The 7,633-nt window shown below is 35.5% G+C and overlaps 1 pseudogene; it reads right to left on the reverse strand.

The window, feature by feature from the left end:
* Positions 1-6,243: 6,243 nt before the first annotated feature.
* Positions 6,244-6,634, reverse strand: LOC114494801 (annotated as a pseudogene).
* Positions 6,635-7,633: the final 999 nt, after the last annotated feature.

Here is a 7,633-nt window from a genome sequence, read left to right on the forward strand (position 1 = left end):
ATGGAGGACAAATTTTAACCCTGACAGATAGAACACTGAGGTTATTCATACATTTTCCGTTATTTTATTTTGTTTTGCTTGATGTTGGAATGAGAGAGAAGAGGGGTGGGACGTGAACACTGCGGGAAGGTAGTCCTGGGTACGACCCCGAGGCCTTCCTTAGAGATGACAGAGTCTGAGAAGTGGAACAGTGCATGTAACTTTTGAATCAAGGTTGTAAAAAGCGTTTGTACAATATTCAAAACATTTAAGAATTGCAAGGATGAGTCTTGATTTCAGATCAGACAGGACAAAAAGGATCAGAGCGGTGAAGTTTCTTCACCATGTACACAATGCCACGCAGTTCTGGTGACGGGCGTGTAGGATGTCCGCAGCGGGGAGCACAGCTGCTGGGGCCGAAGGCCTGGGTGTGAACCCAGGCTCTGACACTTAAGAAGCACGTGCATGTCCAAAGATTCCAATGACTTCGCGTTCTGTGCCTCGGTGTCCTCATCTGTAATACAGGGATGATAATATAAAAATATAAATTTTTTTGATTCAACATAGCACCTCCGAGTGCAAGTTAACTATTTCAAATGTTATAAAACATAAAAAAAAGGTTACCGCTTTCAATGCTAGAGGAAAACTTGGGCAAGTTATAGTCAAGAGTATAAAAAGAAGTTTGTAGGTCTTCACTATGCCAACTTTCTACGGAACTTTGAAGGGTAATTTAACTTTCAGTAATTTTTACAGTGCTTTTAAAACTAAGATATTTCTAGGATAATTTTGCCTTAACTATTTGATTGTCAAGGAAATCAGCTTTAGATCACCACTCTTCCAAAATAACCATCTCCACAGTATTTAAAAAGAATATTCTACTTCAATTATGGCAACTATCATCATTATAGTTCATTCCAATGAATCCTTGCTAAACAAATTTATGGGTAGGAGCTACAGCTCTGCTCAGAACTCCAAGATCCTGAAAGAAAATTAAAGCAGATTTTATTTCACTTTATTACCTTCATTTGTTTGTTTTGTAGTCTTGTGTCATATTATTTTCCTTTCTTTTGCATTCTAGTTTCCTTAGTATTTGACTTTTCTCATTGCTCAAACCTTTCCTTTTATTCCTTCAACTGTTTACATTTCACATTTACATATGGCTATCTGGTGTAAAGAAAAATTGAACAACGTATTTCATATGTATTTTAGCTTAGTGTATCAACACACAGCTCTACTAACAGATTTCTATAGTACATATATTTTTTCAAATAGAGTTCTTCCTGGCTACTCAGGATTATCAGTGTTTTTTCTATGAAATTGATTACATGGGTAATTCTGTACCCCTTATGCTATTTTAGAAGTACATAAGTGTATTCTAAGGCTACAATGATCATTATTAAACGATTATATTCCCTCAGACTCCTGAAAGGCTCAGGTTGACTTGTGGGTCATACAGATTTGACCTGTGTGTTAGTGATGTACTAAATTGATATAATTATTTTGCCAGGCCTACTTCATTGTTTATTACAGTAGGTTTTTTGGGGGGTATGTTCAGAAATATCAGCAATAATAACATAATGATAATAAATCCTTAAGCAATTTGAGGCTCATTTTACTGTGCAAAATATTAAATAAAATAGTATTTCATATCATTTAAATATTTGACAATTCCATTTCTTGAATTATTTAGTACATTCTTTTATTAAGTATGCTTTATATTTTAGAAAGAATTCAGATGAGAAATACATCCTGTTATAATAAAAAATAAACATCTCTATATTTTCATAAAAGATTAAATTGTGCCATCATAATTAAATTCTTAATTACTGCATTTATTACCTGAACAACTAAAAAGAGTTAATAAAAGCAAACACACATTTCTCCTTCTGTAATATATTTTTTTCATTATCTGCAAAATATACACATCATGCTCACTATAAAATTAAACTATTAATTTTAATATTTTAAATGAAAGCAAATTTACCATAAGATGAACAATTCATAAATTGACTTGATAGCAACAACATTTTAAAGTAAAATGACATTTTTCCCTCGCTGGTGTAGATCAGTGGATTGAGTGCTAGCCTGAAAAGCAAAGGGTCGCTGGTTCCATTCCCAGTCAGAGTACATGCCTGGGTTGCCAGCCAGGTCACCAGTAGGGAGCATATGAGAGGCAACCACACACTGATGTTTCTTTCCCTCTCTTTCTTCCTTCTCCCTTCTCTAAAAAATAAATAAAATCTATAAAAAATTGCCTATTTAAAGTAAAATGACATTTTGGGGTAGGAGCTTAAAACAATTAGAATCTGTTTTCACAAAACTCTTAACTCTGATTTCTTATCAGATCAAGGTGATAAGAAATCTTTATACTAATGTTTAAAACATATTTATGAAAAAATATTTGCCTTTAAGATTCTGTCCTTCAAAATCACATGACAATAAATCCTTCACAGTTGTGTGAGGAGTATTTAATTTAGAAATTTTATAAAATGAGTATTTTATTAAAATTCAATAGATAATAATTCCAGCAGCATCTTAAAATTACTTGTCTAAAAAATAATATCAACACTCAATCACTTTTAAGTTTTAAGTTGATTCCATTACATACAACAGCTAAGCTGCTTCACAATGACACAAAGAAAAACTGCGGGAAATTGGAAGAGCTTGAAAGCCAGCAATTTTCTAGTTTTAACTTCTAAGTATAGACTCTGAAGCCCGAGGCAGGCCTGACCGTGCTCCATCTGATAACACACCAGTCACTGCTTCAATTATTTTTGCTACGAGTCCCTAGAGCTATTAAAATGCACTTCATCAAAATACAGTAATCTCTTCTGTTGCTTTCTAGCTAAAAGCTATCTTAAAAATTTGAATAGCACATTTTGGAATATCACAATTATATTTAACTATGAAAGGAATAAAGCAACAATCAGTTTGCTAACAAAATGAATTCAGGAGAAATAAACTGGGAGAAAATTTTAAATGTCATTATATTTCTTGACTCTTAACATTTTTAGAAAATTCTACTAGCTTAATTACTCTAAGGAACTGTTTCTTTACCTCTGCATATAATAAGTCCATAGTGGAACACTTCAGAAATATTCTGTTCTTATGCCTTGGTTATAGAATAATAGTAATGGTGTTAGCTGGAGATATTTTAAGGCTATTTCTGTTGATTCTTCTTAAAGATTGGCTCACAACTTTTGTCATGCATTTCAACATTCTAGCATTGTCCTACAATTTTCTGGTGTTCATTTGTCACACTGACAGAAACCAGTTTAAAATTTAAATCCACATCCCGCCTGAATCCCTTAAAAGAGTTTGTAGGCCACAGCCCGTGCAGTGACTGATGATACTCCTGTCAGGTGCCAGAAGACCCAGCAAAATTGCTCAACAAGTTTCTTAACAAGATAAACAATAAGGCAAATTACAGAAAAACAAATGACTTATCATAAGGTTGCTTCCATGACATTTTTCATATTTGTCCCCTAAAGACATTTTCACAAATAAAACATTTCAAAAGTAGGCAATATTCCTGCAAATATATTTTATTTAATATTCTCTTGGTACGTTCAGTTTATAATTTGTAAAGAAGGAGCACACAATTGAAACGTATGGTAAAATTCCTGAAAAAAAATATGTTTTAATGTAATTAAACTACTTTTTTATCTCAAAGATAAATAGAATTTGATTTTGTACTAGCTCTCCTATGAGTTTATCCATCATTATAACCTAATTCTTTTGTTTACAAATTTCCAACATTGAGACTATTGCCCATAAAATGTTTTCCTTTAAAACAGTGTCTTTCAATGTCTAAGCCGTGAAGAATTATTGCAGTGTATTCTCACTTAACACAAGCCATGGTAAGAATACCTATTCTTAGAGACTCCTTTTTTCCCCTAAATGCATATTTAAACCTACAACAAAAGTCACAGAAGTCACACACATGCTTCCAGATCTTATTTCCAATTCACGGGAGAGAAGGGTTTCCCACCACGAACAAGCAAATACTGGGTATCCTACAATTCAACTCAACTCTGACTATCTACCCAGAAACAGCATCAGATTACACAAATGAAGGGTTTGCTCCTACAATACTGCTGCCCCCCACATGAAAGGCGCTAGCTGTGACAGGGTGCAGTCAAGAGGGGAGCCCCAAATAGGGATTTGTAATAGGGTCCAGAAGAGCTTGGAGATAATTGGTTCCACACCACAGAGCCACACCTGTCCAGAATTTGGGCAGCTGTGGCCAATTGTGAGAGGAGCCAGGAATGGGGCTGCAGAGGAAGATTGGTGCTGGGATTTAAACTGAAGCACAACAGCCATTGTGTGTCTCTCTTTTTGGGACCACGCGTCTGGTTAGGACCACACGGCTTTGGTGTCTTGGTTGGAACCATGAGGCTTGGGTGAGAGTCAGGACCACAAAGCTCTGGAAGTGCTCCCTTTTGCCATGTGGAGGATGCCAGGAAGGCTGTGTGCATCTGTGGGGAATTTTAGTTTGGGTTATTTCAAATGAATAATAAATTCCTTTCCTTTTCACTGATCTCTGGTATTGAGAGATGTCTTTCCTCTGGTGGTGGACATAATGAACCTGAGGGGTTCCTTTTGTGTAATAGTATATTGCCTCAGCTGCCCTTGGCACCCCCCTCACAAACTGTAACACAGCCAGTCACAATGCAGGTTATCACTTGTGCTTCTGACCCACAGGCTACCGACTCAGGATCCCCTGACCTCACTACACTTCAGAGGCAAGATCCAAGTGCCATTTACTTTTTTACCTGTACTTTTGACTGTCCATAAATCTGAGTTCCCAAGACCCCACCTAAAGATTTCATTTTGCTGGAGCTGCTCACAGAACTCAGAGAAACATTTTACTTAGTCATGTTACCAGGATAGACTGTAAAAAGATATAACCCAGGAACAGGCAAACAAAAGAGAGATGTGTCTATATCCCCAAATAGTCAGATGTTCACTAACCTGGAAGGAATCTGTCTGAATCCCTGTCTTTCTGAATTTTCATTACTTGGCAATAATTGATTAAATCATTGGCCCCCAGGGATTGATTCAATCTCCAGCTTCTCTTCCATCCTTAGAGGTCAGAGGGTGGGACTAAACTTTATAAAGCTCTAATCATCTTGTTGCTCTGCCTGGCAACTAGTCCCCATCTTTAGATGAGGTCCAAAAGTCACTTCATTAACATAACAAAATTTAAAAAAAAATATCACATCTTTTTCCCTCCCAACACTTTTAGGAAATCCCAACTGTTTTGGGAGCTGTGAAGTAGGATCTTTGGGCAAAGACAAAATATATGAGAAATATTGATGAATGTCGATGAATAGCAGTATCACAATGTGTGGCTAAAAGAGCCATATTAATAACTTTATCCAGAGACAAGAAGTTCTTGAGTTTACCCCTTCTTCTTATGGCAGAATGAGTGTACACTCAATTACATGGATTCACAGGTTAAATCAATTGTCGAGAATATTATACCTGGTCTAAGTGGCCTGTAGTTTGAAAAATATCACAGCTTGTTGATTTCAACACCTTAACCATTATACTACCTTTTGTAAAAGATAAAACTTACTCTATAACACTTATGTGTTTATCTCTGTTACATTTGTATTTTCAACAAAGTATAACCTCTAGATAAAAAAAAATAAAAAGAAATGAGTTTATGTTCTGGGAACTGCTGTCAGCTTCTGAAATAACATGCATATAAGCACCATACTTTATAACTTAACATACCAGCAGAGTTTCAGTGTTAGGTTTGTATATTAACATGAGTATAACTGTTTCAATTCTTATAAAATAAATTAGAATATTAGGTTAGTTCAAGGTTTATACTTTTGCTCTTGAGTTATAACCAAATGTTAGTTGTATCACCTAGATAATTTGAAAACTTAAAAAAAAGTTTTAATGTTTATTGTTCACGTGAAATGGTATCAGAAGGAGGTGAAATCTGTCGAAGTCTGAGTTGATAGCACATTGTGACTCATATATCACATAGGAGAACAGTAAATGATTACTGAAAGCGTTTTTGGAAGTAATACCTAAAAGGAACAATTGATCATTAATTAATATTAAAAACACATTTTCTATTCACCCATAAAATTCATTAAAATTGCACAGGAAAAAAGTCATGATTAGAAGTGCAATTATATTGATTCACTTAACTTGAATATACAACTAAGGTACACTCACCAAGGTAGCAATGCCTGTAATATGTTATCCCTAATGGAATGATGTTGAATTACATGAAAATTTTTGTTTTAATTTTTAACATTTTAATACAGATCAGCATGTCCGGTTCATTTCAGCTCCTTCACGGCCAAACCTGGGGGCAGGGACTGCTTCAGCTTCTCGGCCTTCCTTTGTCCGTGATGACCAAAGTATAAAGGTATCTGCTGCACTGGACTTGAAACTTCGCACTGTCCTTGTTTCTCTTGATCTTGATGGGGTTGGCATCTTTTCGCCTGGCTGTGAGCAGGAAGTCCTTGATTTCCTCAATTTTGTGACGTATGGCTAAGAGGCGCAGAGAGTGCGAGGCTGGCCCAGCCCGCGGTAACAAACAAAAAGGGCAGAAAAGCAAAATTTGTTTTTTAAGATAAAGATAGATATTCCCTGGAACACATACTCCACACATATTACAAAGATTTCACAGGACAAGTAGCTACGAAGGTTTGATGTTGCCTGTGACACTTAAAGTTCCTAAAAATTATGACAGGTAGAAATGTGTGAATACTTCATAAGAAAAATATGTCATACTTTTCTGTGATACTAAAGTTGCCACAAGAAAAAAAAATACCTTCATTAAGTGAACATAACCAGGACAAGCTGTTCTAATGGGAAGAATATAAACAGAATTGCATTTGCCGTACCTGGGATCAGTGCAGCCAGTGTTCTGGTAGTGACACCCTGGAGCACAGTACCGTTCCACTAAGTTATTGCAACAATTCAAATGTAATACTTCCTAATGAGCTCCCCATTGTCACCTAATCTAACATGTTCTTGTAACTTTAATAAAGATATTTTCATTCCCCCCACCACATAGATGTTCTTGATTTTGACTTTTTGTTACACCTATATTTTCAAACCAAAGTATCAATTCTTTCCTTCAAACGTCTCCTGCTTTAAATGCCTCCTTTTTATTACTTCCATTGCTGCCTTGGTCCTTATAAATGTATCATATTATAACTGAATTATTGCATATTCTGGGATGTGTTTTCCCAGTCTCTTGTTTTTCCACATGGATGTTCTGAACCATTTGCTACTGAAATAATCATGATACACACCACTGTTCAAAATTTGGATGGTCTTTCTCAATGAGAGAATATAAGATTTAAACGCCTGATCAGCATTGAAGGATCTCCACATCAGAACTTGAATGGACTACATAATGCAAAATCATGTTCACTGACAATAAAAACTACTGAGTAAAAGGAGGAACTAGGGATAAGCAAGGCTGAGCTGAAAGACCTATGGCAGCATAAATTATTTAGCTGTTAATTTTATTTTCCCCATGTTTATTGTCTCCCATGTCTAATTATTGCCGGAATTTGACTTTCCTTTCATTAGGGATTTATTTTAATGAGGAAGAAAGCACAAGCTATTTGAACACACTGCCTCTTGCTATCTTTTATGATTATCGAAAAAATTA

This window comes from Phyllostomus discolor, chromosome 4 (genome assembly GCF_004126475.2).
Source record: "Phyllostomus discolor isolate MPI-MPIP mPhyDis1 chromosome 4, mPhyDis1.pri.v3, whole genome shotgun sequence".
NCBI classification, from domain to species: domain Eukaryota; kingdom Metazoa; phylum Chordata; class Mammalia; order Chiroptera; family Phyllostomidae; genus Phyllostomus; species Phyllostomus discolor.